Genomic DNA, 16,505 nt, shown 5'->3' with positions numbered 1-16,505 from the left:
GCAAGTAGAAACCAAACCCAGCAGTTCCCGTAAGTCAGCTGGATGCCTGGCTGTGCACTGCTCTTCTAACCTTCCGGCTGCCTCATCTCAAACCTGCACCAAAGCACCTAAAATACTGTAGTAATACAAGATAACAGGGAGGGGCATCTTCCCCTGCAGTCACGACTTCTTACTTCTTCCCACCATTAACTCTCAGTCTAGATCCAAAAGAAAACACACGGTCACACTGGAGACTTACTCTTCTCTGTGTTGGTTTTGGATCCAAGAAGAAACTGCCCCAGATAAGTCAGGAGGAAAGTAAGGGAGCCCATAGCCTGGTGCAGCCACTGCCATTTCAGTTAACCTGCATGTGAACATCCCTTTATGGAGTGAGAGATATAAAAAGCGTGACCTCCAGCCATGAGGTATTGGAGAGGGCAGGAGGGCACGGAGGCTGACACCAACTTATTCTTCAGTTTTGCACAGAAGTAGAGCACTGCCTGCCCACAAGCAGAGAGGAGGAAGAGGTTTTTCTAACCATGAGGCCGGGAGGGGGCGGGGCAGAACTGAGCTGTGGATCTGGACTTTCCGACAAATGGTGGCAGGAAAGATAACAGAATTCTGGGCAGGGAAAATGGCTTGAGGGAGGGCTGAGGAGAGTGTGGAAAGGGGAGTTGGGGTCTTGTAGACACACAGTCCACAAGCTCGAAGGTCCACAGAGGCGAGTACTGCGTATCTGTGCATGCGTCATCAGGGAAGACAGAGGCAGGAAGTGCCCAGGGGCTTGTAGTAAGACCCAGCACAGCCCATGCCACCTATTTTTTTTTTTTTTTTGGAAATGTTTCACCATTTATTGCACACACACACACACACACACACACACACACACACACACACACACACAGAAAAGCCCCATTCAAAATGCAAGGATTCAAAATAGTTTTTCTGCTTTTTTTTATTGAATATTTTTTACATTTCAAATGTTATCCCTTTTCCCCGTTTCCCAGCCATAAACCCCCTATCCCATCCCCCTCTTCTTCTTCTATGAGGGTGTTCTCCCTCCTCAACCCCCACTTCCAACATTCCCCTGCACTGAGGGGTCCAGCCTTGGCAGGACCAAGGGCTTCTCCTCCCGTTGGTGCCCAACAAGGCCATCCTTTGCTACATATGCAGCTGGAGCCATGAGTCTGTCCATGTGTACTCTTTGGGTAGTGGTTTAGTCCCTGGGAGCTCTAGTTGGTTGGTATTGTTGTTCTTATGGGGTTGCAAGCCCCTTCAGCTCCTTCAATCCTTTCTCTCCTCCAATGGGGACCCCGTTCTTAGTTCAATGGTTTGCTGCTAGCATTCACCTCTGTATTTGACATGCTCTGGATGTGTCTCTCAGGAGACAGCTATATCAGGCTCCTGTCAGCATGCATTTCTTGGCTTCATCAATATTATCTAGTTTTGGTGGCCATATATAAATGGGCTGTATACCCAGGTAGGGCAGGCTCTGAATGGCCATTTCTTCAGTCTCTGCTCCAAACTTTGTCTCCATATCCCCTCCTATGAATATTTTCTCCATTCTAAGAAGGACTGAAGCATCTGCACTTTGGTCATCCTTCTTCTTGAGCTTCATGTGGTCCATGGATTGTATCTTGGGTAATTTGAGCTTTGGAGCCAATATCCACTTATCAGTGAGTGCATACCACGTGTGGTTTTTTTCTTTTTCTTTTTTCTTTTCTTTCTTTCTTTCTTTCTTTTTTTTGTGATTGGGTTACCTCAGGATGATATTTTCTAGTTCCATCCATTTGCCTATGAATTTCATGAAGTCAAATTGTTTTTGATAGCTGAGTAGTATTCCATTGTGTAGATGTACCACATTTTCTGTATCCATTCCTCTGTTGAAGGACATCTGGGTTCTTTCCAGCTTCTGGCTATTATAAATAAGGCTGCTATGATATTAACATTGTCCTTTTGAACCCTGTGGGACACAGCTAGCCAGCCAGGCACAAGCTTGATACAAGCTCCGAGGGGGAGTAACAGGGCTGAGGAGAAAGAAGGTTGACTCGGGAAGGCAGGGAATGGTCAAACATCATCCTGGTGGCTGGAGGAGTTTTTAAAGGAGTAAGCAAGGAAGCCACATAGTTATGCTTTGAGAAGTTATTAAACTGAACACTCTCCATGCACTCCTGTATTGGAAAGGTATTTTAATGAGAACGGTTGAGGCTAGTGACTTGGATGGCCTTTTTAAAAAGCTTTTCCTGGGGTTGGGGATTTAGCTCAGTGGTAGAGCGCTTGCCTAGCAAGTGCAAGGTCCTGGGTTCGGTCCCCAGCTCCGAAAAAAAAAAAAAAAGAAAAGAAAAAAAAAGCTTTTCCTACCAGATTTTCTTCTTTTTTAAGATTTTTTTTTAAGATTTATTTACTTTATGTATATCAGTGCTCTATCTGCATGTACACCTGCAGGCCAGAAGAGGACATCAGATCCCATTATAGATGGTCGAGAGCCACCATTTGGTTGCTGGGAATTGAACACAGGACCTCTCGAAGAGCAGACGATGCTTTTAACCACTGAGCCATCTCTCCAGCCCCATTGGATGGCTTTTCAATGACACAGAGAGCCAAGTCTTCCCACAGAGCCCAAGCGGGACAAAGTTAGTGGGTCTCAGAGCCCAAGCAGTGACAAGAGGATGTTTCAGCCAAATGAACGGGCTGAAATGTTTCAGGGAGCGTTGTTGGACTTCTGGACATTTCAGACTGAAAACTGACCAGTAACAGACACTCCTATTTCCTTTTCATCTGTTCCCAGTGGTGTGTAATAATAGCTTGCTGTACGTAACAGATAGATTTCTGTTGTTTTCAACAAGAGGTCACAAGGCCTCTAGAATGACTAGTAGAACTTTAAGTCTGGGAATTATATCTGTACAAAGCAATGGATGGATGGATAGGTAAAACCTTAGAGATATGGTTTGACCACTAGCTGATCAAATCAACTCCAGGAAAATCAGCCCTGTGAGACACGAGAATACTATATAACACACAGAGAATCATATATAACTGCAAGTCATTCCTGATATGGTAATATTATTTAGTTCTGGAAGATAACTATTGTTTTCACAGACAAGGCATGCTCTGGAGAATGCCCTGGTATGACCCAATGCTTGACACCTGGCTAAGCATCTGGGGCCAGGCCTAGGGGGTTCGGGCTAGGCAGGTTCGAATTAACATATAGGACACGACCCAGATTCAAAGGGGAGACCTCCATGAGATGGGCCAAGAGGGCACAGATCTACGTTATAGAGAAAAATCTCAAGGGCGCCCATAACCAGAAGGAGAAAAGAATCTATAAATTCAATCTCACTTCTGTTCAAAAATCCTGTGTGATTTGATTATGCCCTGTTGTAAGCACATTAAGGAATTGTGGGATCTTGTCTCCCGAGTGTGAAATGGAAGATTTGGATATAAAGCATGCTTGTGGAAATGTAAGCGGCGTTATTTACCAACAACTGTAATCAAGACAAGTTCTCAACTTGATCCATCAGAAGATGTAAGGAGTGAAATATGAACTGGGCATGGTGGCGCTGGGAAGGCTAGCCTGGAATAGATAGTGAGTTCCAGGCCAGTCTGGGGGGGGGGGAGAAAGAGAGAGAGAGAGAGAGAGAGAGAGAGAGAGAGAGAGAGAGAGATCTGAAAGGGGAAAAAAGGAGGAAGTGCATAAGGCCAAATGCATAAACCCGTAAGTGAAGTGGCAGCAGCTCTTGCTCTTCCTTGCTGTGGCCATTAGTCAATACCAAGGAGGTGCTAATGCTAATAGAATGTCTGTGCATACACTTCTGTGTGTGGGTACCACATCATCATCACCTGAGAACTGAAGAATGCAGAACCTCAAGCCCATCCCAGCATACAAGTAGTTAGAGCATCCCCACCCCACCCCACCCCCCGAGGTTGGCTCTAAATCCTCCAGGTGATCCTGATGCTTGCTGGAGGTTGCTCAGCTCCTAGACTGGTGCCTGCCCCAAGATGCTGCCTGCCCCAGGATGGTTAGCACTGGCCATGTGTATGGTTTCTTGGGTTTACTAAAATGCCTTACCCTTCATGCCAAATCAACTAAGCTTCTTAACATTGGCTAAACATCTAACACTTCCTAACTGGACTAGCACTGTATTCCCAGACTTACATCAAAGGACCAGAATGTTCTCAGCATCTTGGCCACGAGAACACAGAGGGCCCTTTTTATTCCCCAAGTGTGGCAAAAACCCAAGAAGCTGTAATAAGTTTTGGAGATCTTAGAAGAAACGGCATCCTGTGTGCATCTCGCAAGTCTTTGGTAACCAAAGTAGAAAGCAAACATATACGCAGGAGGGCTCTTCCAACCGTGGTTTGACAGAGGTGCAAGGTCGATTAGTGTTTTAGTTGTGTGCAGTGGGATGCCCGCTTCATGGGTCTGGAGGGTGATTGATTTGAGGATGGTGGAAATGTTCAGAACAAAGGGTGATGGCCCGAACCTGCCACTCTTCAGGCTAGTTTCAGCAAAGCCAATGAATGATACACGCTCTTGATTGGATGACCGCTCTAACCTCCCCACCCCTAGAACGGGATTCAAAAGAGCAGGCTCCTGGGTATTGGTGTGTGGTTGGACTGTGGGACCTCGGGACGGTCCCTGAGGCAAGAGTACCTTTTCTTGGAGTGAATCCATGCCTCCAGCTTAGTAAATTCCTCTGGGATTCACGGAAGGGAAAAGTGAATGCGGGGAAGAGAAAAAAAAAAAATGACTTCTTGCCTTGAGCAGGAGTTGTTTCCAGTTCCCTGTGATGCGCACAAATTTGTTTATGCCGTCAGAGAAGCCGAGAGCCAGCTGCTGCTCCTTCAAGCAGGGAAGGCACCTCTCCCAAGCTGACTCCTGCACTGCCCCAGGGAACGCGGGATGAGCTCAGGGCAGGGTGAAACGCGCATCCCGGACAAGGACCAGGCCCCTCTGCTCACCGATATAATCAGCTTTGATGGGCAGAGGCTGGGGCTGTTTTTCCAATTAGAGCAGTTAGAGGATTCTGGCAGGGACAGCATTTGGCTTAATTCAACAGACCCGGGACTCATTGAATTAGCGGATGTAGAAGGGATTAGAAGGGCACTAATGGGAGGGAACCTGGGGTAGCAACAGGATAGGGGGAAGGGAACCCAGAAGGGGTTGATCAGGAAGTACACCGTAAGGCCTGGCAGTATGGTTAGGGTCACTAGGCAGGCCAGGTAAAGCAGACATCTTTTGGTACTTGGAAGGTAAAGTTGGTGGACATTTTAGGCACCTGGATTTTCAAAGTCCGTGTCCCAGCTTCTGGACAGTTTAGTGTTCCCTTCTTCCTTCTCCGCAATCCGGCGCTTGCTGCTCTCTTCTTTTTCCAGACCTACAGTTCTAGGTCGCCCCAGTGGGCAGCCTTCTGGCTTGAAAAATAAAGAACAGCAGAGAGCAGACCTTGAGGATTCTGAGTCTACATCTTCATTTTGCAGGAGAGAAAGCCACTCGTTTCCTAGGAAAGTTTAGGAACTTGTCTGAGACCACCGAACTCTTCAGAGGCAATGTCAAAGTTGCAATGCAGCCTCCCACCCCTACGTGTCGCTGTCTCACCATGCTCATGATTGTTCTCAGCGTCTGTGCGATTTGGTCGTTCCTGGAGATTTGCTTTTCTAGCCGCCTGAAAAACAAGCAGAGAATTAGGCCGTGCTTGGTGCCAACGTCTTTAATCCTAGCAATAGGAAAGCAAAGGCAGGCGGATCTCTGTGAGTTCAAGGGCAGCCTCTTCCACAGAGCAAGCTCCAAAACAGCTAGGGCACCGGATAAATACACAGACACAGAACGACAAACGGAAAAAGAGAGACAGACAGAGAAAGAGTGTTGTTAGGGATCTGGAGAGATGGTTCAGTGGCTTAACCACAAAAGCATGAAGACCCGAGTCTTCATAGAACCCGTGAGAAGTCCAGGCCCAGTAGTGTGCGTTTGTAATCCCAGGGTTCCAACAGCGAGATGAGTGAGATGAGAAGGTGGAGAGAGGAATATCTAGAAGTCTAACTTACACAGTAATGAGTATCTACTCCAAAACAAGGTAGAAACAAGGACAGACATATGAAATTGTCCTGCATACCCATATATTGTTCTAGATACCCACATACGTGCATGGGCAGGCACACACACACACACACACACACACACACACACACACACACACACACAGATTTTGCAGTTTCCCCACATCTGCGCATGTCAGAACCATAACAAATGGAGAACTTCCTGGGGGGACTGGGCAAGTGACTGTAAACTTCTCCCTGGTCACACCTACTTTGCTCAGATACTCTATCTTTACCCAGAGGACATATCTGAAATAGGATCCCATAAGAAAAAAAATCCTGACTCCTCTGAAGCTACCAAAGGTCTGGTCCTTCTGTGTGGGAGGTGAAAGTTGCTCCTGGTTGGCACCACCCACTGTGGGATTCATAAGCAGCCAAGATACTTGAGGCTGTGCCCTGTCGGTTACATTTAAAAGCAAGTGTTTGTTTCCACACATGAGAACCTTGAGCCTTCCAGAACCCACTGTCTTCTCCAAGAATGATGCAGCCACAGCTAAAGTTTCCTGTGTCCTCACCTTGAGGTATCCCCATCTTCCCTGTCAGAGCAGCTCATGGAGGAGGTAAGAATGTTGAGTCCCAAACCGCTTACACTCAACACTCCACTCTGTCGAGTATGGGTAGGATCTCCTTGATCTTTGGTTGAGTTAATCTTGAACCTGAAAACGGAGGAAACTCTGCATGGTAGAACTTGTTATAGAGATCGCAGTTCAGCCCAGCACGGTGGCTCTTGCCTGCTATCCCATCACTCTGGCGCCCGAGGCAGGAGGATTATTTTGAGTTTGAAGTCAAACTGATCTATACAGCACTAGGTCAGCCAAGATGACAAGCAAGACCCTGTCATTAAGATTGGGGGGGGGGGGGATAGAAGAAAACTATGAGCTAAATTCTAGTTAACACGCCAAGCTCATGCTGCGCTACCGTCTTCCCTCACCCCAACCCGTGTCGCCTTGAGCAGCTCCCTTTCCGCTCTGTCTAGCATGGCCCGGAATATCTACATGCCCAGATAGTGGAAACAGGCCTTACAGGATGAGCCCCTGTCTCAGAACTTCCCACGCCCTTCTCCAGCGTCTAGCCTGGTAAGTGTTGTCCTCACCCCTCATCAAGGAAACCTTCCTTTGAAACAGTCGGACACCACTACAGAAACCCACAGCCAATCAAAACACAGAGCTGTGGAGAATGGTCCCAGTGGATAGATCTACAAAACTTCCACACCGAAGGCTTGGGGAAGTTTCAGGAAGGCAGGGCAAGGGATATTGTTTGTAAGAACCAGAAGGGGAATTTGCTGTGAGATTCTGTTTCCACATAATATTAAAATGTCACCAACATGACTTCCCATATGCGTGCTGAACATACCACCAATGGACGTGCCAAGGTGGATTGGGGGAAAAGCCCCTGGAACTTAACCCTACACAGAGCTACCTACGGGTGACAGAGGAAAGCTGGGGACAGAAGTGGCCTTGTCCAAGAAGAGCATACCGATTGGCTGTCCAGTGCCAAATGGTTAGCCCTGAAAACATACATATAAACAGATTATATCTAGGAATATGTATATACACACATATACATGTGATAACGATTGCTGAAAAAAAGGTTATGAATTTGAAGGTGAGCGGGGAGGGGTATGTGGAAGAGCTTGGAGGAAGTAAAGGGAAAGGAGAAATGTAATTATATTATAACCTCAAAAGGAAAGAGGAAAAAAATAACCTTATTAGCTTTTGAAGAAAACACAAAATTAGAAGGAAAAATAGAGGAACGTTGATTGACTGGATGTTTTTACAAGCCAGCCAAAGGAATGTCCTGAGGAGGCTAGCCCAAGGCTAGATGACACATCACCACGAGCAAACGCTGAAAGCTGCAGGCTCGGGTTTTCCTCTCCTTCCAGGCCCTTCCTTGGATTATTTTAGCTCACTGACTTAAGACTTGGCTTTCATTCTCCCGTCTTATCCCTTCAATTCTGTCAAGTACACTGGACTCTTCTGTTGCCTGGCTGCCAGGCAGGTGGTCCCAAATGTCAAAGGAAAGCTACCCGGCCTTAGAAACTGTCCATGCACGTCTCTGTGGGAGAACACATAAATATAGACCATAAAGAGATTACTCACTTCAAGCCTCTCCGCCATCTCCTTGCTGTGACTCACAGATCAGTTAAAGGTGCTTTATCCAGTCTGTCAGGGAAGCTGTGCGGAGGGAATGGTTCAAGCCCCCTCCCCTACCCCCACCCTACTCCCCATCCCCCCTACCCGCACCCTGCTGGCATACAAGTTACCAACTGCTTGTTTTCAAGAAAACCAATTAGGAAACCATAAATTGCAATCAGCTAGAAAGGTCACTGAGCAGGCTATAAATACAGGGTGTCTCTAAGCCAGAGTGGAAGTCTGTGCTGCAGGCTCTCCTCCGCCCACGTCCTCCAGCTGAGGCTTCCTTTGATAAACTGGAAAGAACATCCAGGCCAGGATCAAAAAGGCATTCCCTGGCTTCGCATTTTACAGTGGACCCTCTCACATGACCCTGGCAATTCTTAGCTTTCTGGCTACATTGTTTGCCTTGACTCTGACAAACATTTTCTTCACAGTGCAAAACTTAGAAAAAAAACGCTGACAATTACCACAAGGAAATAGTAATTTATAATCACACCTTTCAAAGACAAAAGTACGCAGGGTGGGGTTGTGCACCCCCCCCCCATAATCCCACACTCAGGAGGCTGAGGCAGGAGGATCACCAGTCTGAGGCCAGCTGGCGCTACTTGGCAAGACTTTTTCTAATGAGTAGTATTAAAAGGAGGGGAAAGTTAACACTTTAGGGGATGCTCTGGCCATATTCGTACACACTTGCTTTTCTTTGGGAACGCACTTCAAGGTCGTCGTGTAGGAGTTAACTCTGTTTTGTAACCTGCCCGCTCAGCGGCACTGATGCCTGCATTTGATGCTTTTCTGTAGTATTCCGCATGGATGGTGTTATAGTTCTGTTCTCCTGTTGTTAGGTATTAGATAACTCCCGACTTTGCCCTAGAATAGAAGGCTGCATTACTGGAATTGAAGTCTTCTAGTCATTATCATTTCTTTATGATAAATGCTTGAAATGAAATTGCCAAGCTCTTGATCTCTGAAACCGATTCGTGCTGCCAAATTGCCTTCCAGAGAGGTTGGCTCTGTTTACCCTACACGGCAGTGTGCTTACGACCATTCCCCCGAGCTCTTACCAAAAACTATTAATATACATTTCTAAATCTCAACCAATTTATTGTATTAAAAGGCCATCATTTTAATCTAAAAAGTCAGGGCTGGGAAGATGGCTCAAGTTAGTAGCCTGTTTGCTGTGCACGCAAAGAATCTGAGCTTGGCTCCCCAGAAACCACATAAAAAGGCGCCTGTGACTGAGGCACACTTGAGGCAGAGAAAGGCAGATCCCTGAGGCTTACTGTCCAGCTAGCCTCGCCAAATAAGTGAGCTCCACATTCAGTAAGAGACCTGTCTCAAAACTAATGTAGAGGGTTGATAAGATGGCTCAGTAGGTGAGGGTTCTTGCTGGTGGGAAGTAAGACCTGAATCTGATCTCTGGGACCCACTTAGAGAGAACCGTGTCCTACAAGTTGTCCATCAACCTTCATGTGCGTGTTACGACACAAGTGTACCCACATGTATACACACGATGAATTTTTTTAAGTGGGAGCAATAGAAGACACCCAATGTCAACGTCAACTCTCACACATAAGTATACACACAGACGGAGTTGGGGATTTAGCTCAGTGGTAGAGCGCTTGCCTAGCAAGTGCAAGGCCCTGGGTTTGGTCCCCAGCTCCGAAAAAAAAGAAAAAAGAAAAAAGAAAAAAAGTATACACACAGACGTATATACATCATACACACACACACACACACACACACACACACACACACACACACACACGTGTCATTTTGTTCAGATGCTTCCAAACCTCCTAAAAACCTAAATTCATGAGGTTCCTAGAGCATTCATGAATTTAACCTGAGGTGTGTTCTCTGCTGAGCACCCCCATTCTCTACAGTACGACTTCACCAGGGTCCAAGATCTGCTAAAGTAGATCAAGAGCCAGGCACAGATCTGCAAAAGTTTCTAGATGCCTCAAAGGAAGGCTACTTCAAGGACAGCCACCCACTTGGGCTGCCAGCCTGAAAGGCTGAACTGGAGTCTAACCCAACTCTTAAGTAGCTGGGAACAGAGCCTAGCACTTGTAGTTTCAAACAAAACCCTGTGCTAAAGAGCAAAGAAGGATCCCTGGGTTCAGTCTCTCAGAATTTCAGCTACATCGGTGTGTCAACTGACTTTGACATAAACGTGTCATTTGATCCTAGACAACTCAGAAGCATATAAAAGAATTAGCCTCATTTAAAAGAGAGAAACTATCTGAAGGTTACACACAGAACTAGGAATTAAATCTATCCTTCAAGCCCCAATTCTAGAGCATTTCCAGTAGGACCTGGTACCTCCGTGGACCCTGGCATTTCTTACCCCAAATCTCTCCCCAACACACTCACACATATGTGTGTCAGGACCTAGGAGCCTGTCTATGCCCACACGGCACCGAGAACCAGGCATAAGCCCTCGGGATTAAAACACAGACACAGACACACACACACACACACACACACACACACACACACACTTACTCGTGTTAAGAAAGAATGCCCATTCTGTAGCTTAGTTTCCGAATACATACCCCAAGTCAACCAGGTGGAAAAATCTAGGAAGCACAGTGGGAAACCCCGGCTCAAGACTTCAGTAACAAAAGACTGAATACATGCCCCCAATTTACTGGGGAGAAATCCAGGAAGACCAGCCTAAATCTCAAAAACAAAAGACAGGAACGAATTGACCATCGCCCAGGTGTGTCTTTACCAGGCCAGACTGTTCCTTTGTTAGGAAACCTGCAAGGGACCCAGAAGGGTCTGACAAGGGGGTGAAACACTGCAGGGGACCCAGGAGGCTCTGACAGGAGCTAAGTTCCATTCTCAAGGGACTGGTATTGGAAGGCGCTGGCCTGGACAGCAGGGTGCTGAAGTACTGAACTGTGGCAGCATCGGGCCTGCTGCCAGGAAGAGAGTACAAGACCTTCCAGTCACAGTCATTGTGAGAGGTTGAATCTGATAATGTCCATTAGGTGAACCTCGACATCCTTTGACATACAAATCTGAATTATTGATGTTTGAAATGAGATTATTTCAAAAGCATTAAGTGGCTGTGGAAGGAGTGGCAGCAGACCCAACCATAGTCTTCCAGCCCCTAAACAAGCTCTTTAGCTCGAGGCTCTTAATTTACAGCAAATAGAGTAAACTATTTAGCTGAGCTATTAGGTCTTTGAACTTGGAGAGTTCATCCCGAACACGTCTATTCTGAGACTTGCTTGATCTAAAATTGACATAAATAACAGGTCAGGGTACCAGAATCCATTTGTTCTCTCAGCTGGTATTTTCAGAGCTCTTACCATGTGCTGGTCACCAAAGACATAGGAACGAAAGAGACATAGACCCTGCCCCAGACACCTCCCCAGTTGTTGGGCACAATTTAATGAGTCTGCAATGACAGAAATAAGACATAACCTTGGGAGCAATGCCAATAGAGGACAGACGGGCAGCAGATATGCAGACGGGGTGAGATTAGGAAGTACCCAGGGGCTGTGCATAAATTATCATAGGCATGGACATGAGAATGAGGCCTAGGCCCAGATGTGTCCAAGTCACTGCACACAGGGCACATGCACCTCAGGATAGTGATCAAGGGGGACAGACATATTATGGGAAAGAAGTTTTTCAGAGAGGGAAGGGGATCAGAAAGAAGAATAGGGGATAAATATATTCAAATTATGTCATAACCCACAAAAAACTGTCAGCAAATAAATAAAAAAATGAAAATTTGGCAATCTTTTACTGCACAGCTGCCCTAGAATGCCAGGCTTTGTCCTGAGAAGGAGAGGGAGCATGAGAGGGGATTGATCAGTTGTCTTTTAGGGAACTCAATTGTATGGCAGAGTGGAGGAGGGAGGGACTGGTTAAGGTACTGGGGCTCATTGCGGAGCCCATCACAGGACTCAGATGCGAGACAGTGGGAGCAGGAAGAGTTGTCTTGACAGAGACCAACAGTTCTCAGGTAGGGACCACCATGGGGGCAGAGAGAGAGAGAGAGAGAGAGAGAGAGAGAGAGAGAGAGAGAGAGAGAGGTGTGTGTGTGTGTGTGTGTGTGTGTGTGTGTGTGTGTGTGTGTGTGTGTGTGTTTAACCATTCAGCTGTGGAGATGGGTCTGCATGGAGTGTGGAGACCTAGATGGTTACAGAGCCCCTGACATGACTCCAATGTCCTCCAGACCAGAGGTTGCAGCTGCAAAGGCAAGTTAATAAATGAGCTTTGTTCTCTAGACAATCCTCTGCAAATGACGGGTGTGTTTCTCCCCAGAAGTAAATTTGCCAACCACCGTGGGATCACTTTTCTTACAGTGTGCTTCCTCTTTGGTGGCAGTTCAGTCTCTAATGCCTCTACATCTATTTCCCTGACCTTCCAGCCCTTGATCAGTCAAGAAAGAGCAAAGATTAAAAGCCCTCCATCCAAAAGGAACTATTTCGAAAGTACTTAATTCTCCATCGGTCCCTCCATCCCCTGGCTTGTTCATTTGGTGAATCCAAATCATATTAATTTTTGTTGAAACAATGGTTACTTTCAGGCCATGTCTGCCAACTATCTAGAGTCCACTTATCCCTTCCCAAGAGAACATCTGCAGCCTGGCCCTCACAGGGAAGACTTCATCTTCCACTGACCTACTGTCTTTGTTAGGGTTTTATTGCTATCAAGAGACGCCATGACCAAGATAACTCTTACAAAAGAAATCATTTAATTAGGGTTGGCTTACAGTTTCAGAGGTTCAGTCCATTATCATCACGGCGGGAAACATGACATCTTACAGGCAGACTTGGTGCTGGAGAGCCAAGAGTTCTACATCTTGGCCCAAAGGAAGCCAGACGGGGACTAACTCTTCTGCACTGAGCAGAGATTGAGCACTGGGAACTCTCAAAGCCCACCTAGAGAGTGACACATTTCCTCCAACAAGGACACACCAATTCTAACAAGGACACACATCCTAATGGTATCACTCCTTGTGGGCTACGTACATCCAAACCACCACAACTACCATTTATGCGCATGTACCAAAGCCTGAAAGAATCATTCTGGATCTAGATAGCCAAATAAATTCAACATAGCATGGGAGATGAGGCATAGAGACTTGGGTGTGGAGCCTAGCCCTGCCTCTTAACAGTTGTGAACGATGTCTTGGTTCCTTTTCCTGCTGCTGTGATACTTTTGACAAAAGCAACTCAAGGGACAAAGGGCTTATTTCAGCTCACAGTTCAAGGGTTCTCCATCATGGCAGGAAGGTCAAAGCAGCAGAAGCTTGAAGCAATCACTCTCACAGCACATCTGCCCTCAAGAATCAGAGAGCAGAGCTGGAGAGATGGGTCAATGGTTAAGAGGACTGGCTGCTCTTCCAGATATCCTGAGTTCAATTCCCAGCACAGTGACTCAGGATCATTTATAAAGGGATCTGATGCCCTTTTCTGGCATTCAGGTATACATGCAGCACAACACTCATACATCAAATAAATAAAATAAAAAAATATTTTAATAAGAATCGGAGAACGATAAATGTTAATTCTTAGCTTGATTTTCATATTTCATACAGCCCAGTATCCCTGCCTGGGGAATGGCCCTGCCTACCTAATCACAGACATTCTCAAGAGACCAACCTTGATCTAGACAATCTCTCACAGATACACCAAAGACTTGTCTCCTATGTGACCTTAGATTCTGCCAGTTAATAATACTAACCATAACAAGCTAGAAGTTGAGATTTCTTCATCTCCGTTTCTCTGTGTCTACATTGGCAGACATGACACATTACAGGGATCCTGCAGGGTTGAAATGAGTTGATGTATGTTATCTGATATGCAGAAACACATATGAAGTGGAGGGCTAGAGGTTGGAGAGGAGAGATGTCATCAAAAGGGAAGCCTAAAAAGTGTTCAGCAAGTCACTCCAGCTTAAAGTGGAAGGCCCAGCTCTCATGCCTGTGTCCAGCCAGCAGGAAAAACTGCACTCTATGTCCCTGATGGAGCTGTATCTAGGGCTCAGCTCTTAACGCTCTAGGCCAGTTTTCTCAGCACAGACAGCCTCTATCCTCTGGGCCGGACACAGAGCCCAGCCTTCTGTCATGAGAACGCTCCCTCATAAGTCTCTCTGCTTCTTGGTTGTTCATCAGTTTGACACAGGCTAGAGTTATCTAGAGGTCTCAATGCCTCAATGGAAAAAATGCCTCCATCAGATTGCCTGGAGGAGGTCTATAGGACATTTTCTCACACAATAAGCAATTCGGGAGGGTTCCAGTCCACTGTGGGCAGGGCTACCTCTAAGCAGGTGGTTCCTGGTGTAAGAAAACAGAAGGAGGACTGGAGAGATGGCTCAGTGGTTAAAAGGACTTGCTGCTGTTCGAGAGGAGCTGAGTTCCGTTTCCAGCACCCACATCAGGGGGTCTGGGAACTGCCACACAAACCACTCAGACACGGATCTCAGTTAAGCAGGGCTGATTTGTTGAATGTACAACCCAACACTGATCAATCAGGGCCGTAGCTTAGACTCGGGAGCTAAAGATTATGACCACAAATGTTTTTTTCAGGGCCAGCTTATGAAGGGAAAAAAGTGTGAGCTCACTCCTAGCTAGGCTGCAACATTTTGTTTCATGCCCACCAGCCATCCCCTATGGCTGACGCAAAAGCAGCCTGACTCTAGACACAGGAAAATAATTTGGCTCAGAGCAAGGTCAAATTAACCATATATTCTGAGACATGATGATGATGACAACAATGATGACGAGTAGCAGCTGGCTTTGTTGTTGAGATGAGGACTCATGTAGCCCTGGCTGACCTTGAACTCCTCATGTAGGGAATGATCACCTTGAAATCCTGGTCCTCCTATCTCCACTTTTCAAGTGTTGGGATCACCGGCACATGCTGCCATGCATGCCAAGTTCATGCTCTCTGTCTCTCTCTCTCTCTCTCTCTCTCTCTCTCTCTTCTCACTTCTTTTTCCTTCCTTCCTTCCTTCCTTCCTTCCTTCCTTCCTTCCTTTAGCAACTGCTATGAGTTTCCTGCTGAAAATGTGAACTTTGTGAACTTCCCCACAAAGCCTCTTTGTGACCTTTGACATGGTTATTCTTATCACCATTTTAGAGAGCTTTTAGGGAAAAACTGAGGCCCAACTGAGTGATTTTACCCAAATTGCACAGCCAGTGAGCTATGGTGCCAATAGTCTAGTCCAAGTTGTGCCGATGGTCCCCAGAATAGACACTGTCAACCTGTACTGAGTACAGAAACAAACTGGATAAAGGAAGACTTGGTTGAATGAGCCAGGCTCATTCAGATAGGCTCTTTGTCTGCAATCTCCTCTAAGAGACCAACTTTCCCTTTCCAGACCTGAGTAGATGGCAGCCACTCGAGTTGAGATTTCTCCAGAAAAAGTTCACTGTAGGCAGCTCCTGTTCGGGCTCAGCAGGCCCGCAAATGGTGACCTGCAGAATACCAGAGCACGGGGAAAGAGGAAAGGAAGTTAGGAAAGAGTTGCAGTATCAAGAAGGGAATTTTCTCTGAATCCCAGAGTATATCCCTCCCTCCCACCCTCCCCTGAGATAGATTTTCTCTGTGTAGCCTTGTCTGTTCACTCTATAGACCAGGCTAGCCTCGAACTCATAGAGATCCCACTCCTCTACCTCCCAAGTGCTGGGACTAAAAGCATGTGCCACCGCCTCCCAACCTCCCAGCTTCCTAGGGTGTACTTTTCTTTTCTTGGTCTTTCAAGGCAAGGTTTCTCTTTGTAGCTGTGCTAGAACTCACTCTGTAGACCAAGCTGGCCTCCTGCCTCTGCCTCCCAAGCGCTGGGATTAAAAGTGTCCACTGCCACATCTGGCCCTGGGACATTCTTAAGAAGGAATTGGATATGTGAGCCGCCAGCCAGTGAGAAGTGAACAGACACGACAGAGTCTGAATTGGAAGCTCTGCCTGTCATCCCTCTCCCTAGCAGTTCCGTTAAGACATTGCACTAAAAGTCCCAGCAAAGCCCCTCAAAGCTCAGCTAATACTCAGCCAGGCTAGACATTGAATCCCAGACAGGATTTGGGTCTTAAATTCAGATAACACATTATCTTCACAAAACAGAGACAGGCAAGAGAAAGGGAAAGACCAAGGGACTTAATACCCTGGGACATTGTTAGAAATAGCATTGTTGTGCTGGAGAGATGGTTCAGTGGTTAAGAGCACTGATTGCTCTCCCAGGGTTCTGGGTTCATGGTGGCTCACAACCATCTGTAATGGGATCTGATGCTCTTTTCTGAAGTGTCTGAAGACAGCTACAGTGTACTCATAT

At 46.5% G+C, this 16,505-nt stretch overlaps 1 protein-coding gene and 1 long non-coding RNA gene across 13 annotated transcripts in view; one reads left to right on the top strand and one right to left on the bottom strand.

Moving 5' to 3' along the window:
• Fam163a (family with sequence similarity 163, member A) overlaps positions 1–16,505 on the top strand; it is a 78,282-nt gene that overhangs the window by 39,450 nt on the left and 22,327 nt on the right. The gene's annotated exons all lie outside the window — the stretch shown is intronic.
• LOC120096289 (uncharacterized) lies at positions 917–8,277 on the bottom strand. 3 transcript variants are annotated; one of them, XR_010057230.1, is made up of 3 exons: positions 6,591–8,267; positions 5,579–5,645; positions 917–5,480 (listed from the first exon to the last, which is right to left on the bottom strand). It is a non-coding gene; the product is annotated as an uncharacterized LOC120096289 (long non-coding RNA). The 3 variants fall into 3 exon arrangements; XR_005492562.2 differs by having other exon boundaries at positions 917–5,645; positions 6,591–6,731; positions 8,175–8,264; XR_010057229.1 differs by having other exon boundaries at positions 917–5,645; positions 8,175–8,277.

The sequence above is a fragment of the Rattus norvegicus genome, chromosome 13 (assembly GCF_036323735.1).
Source record: "Rattus norvegicus strain BN/NHsdMcwi chromosome 13, GRCr8, whole genome shotgun sequence".
In the NCBI taxonomy this organism is placed as follows: Eukaryota; Metazoa; Chordata; class Mammalia; order Rodentia; family Muridae; genus Rattus; species Rattus norvegicus.
Note: the sequence above shows the minus strand (reverse complement) of the source record. Positions and strands in the feature narration are given on the sequence as shown.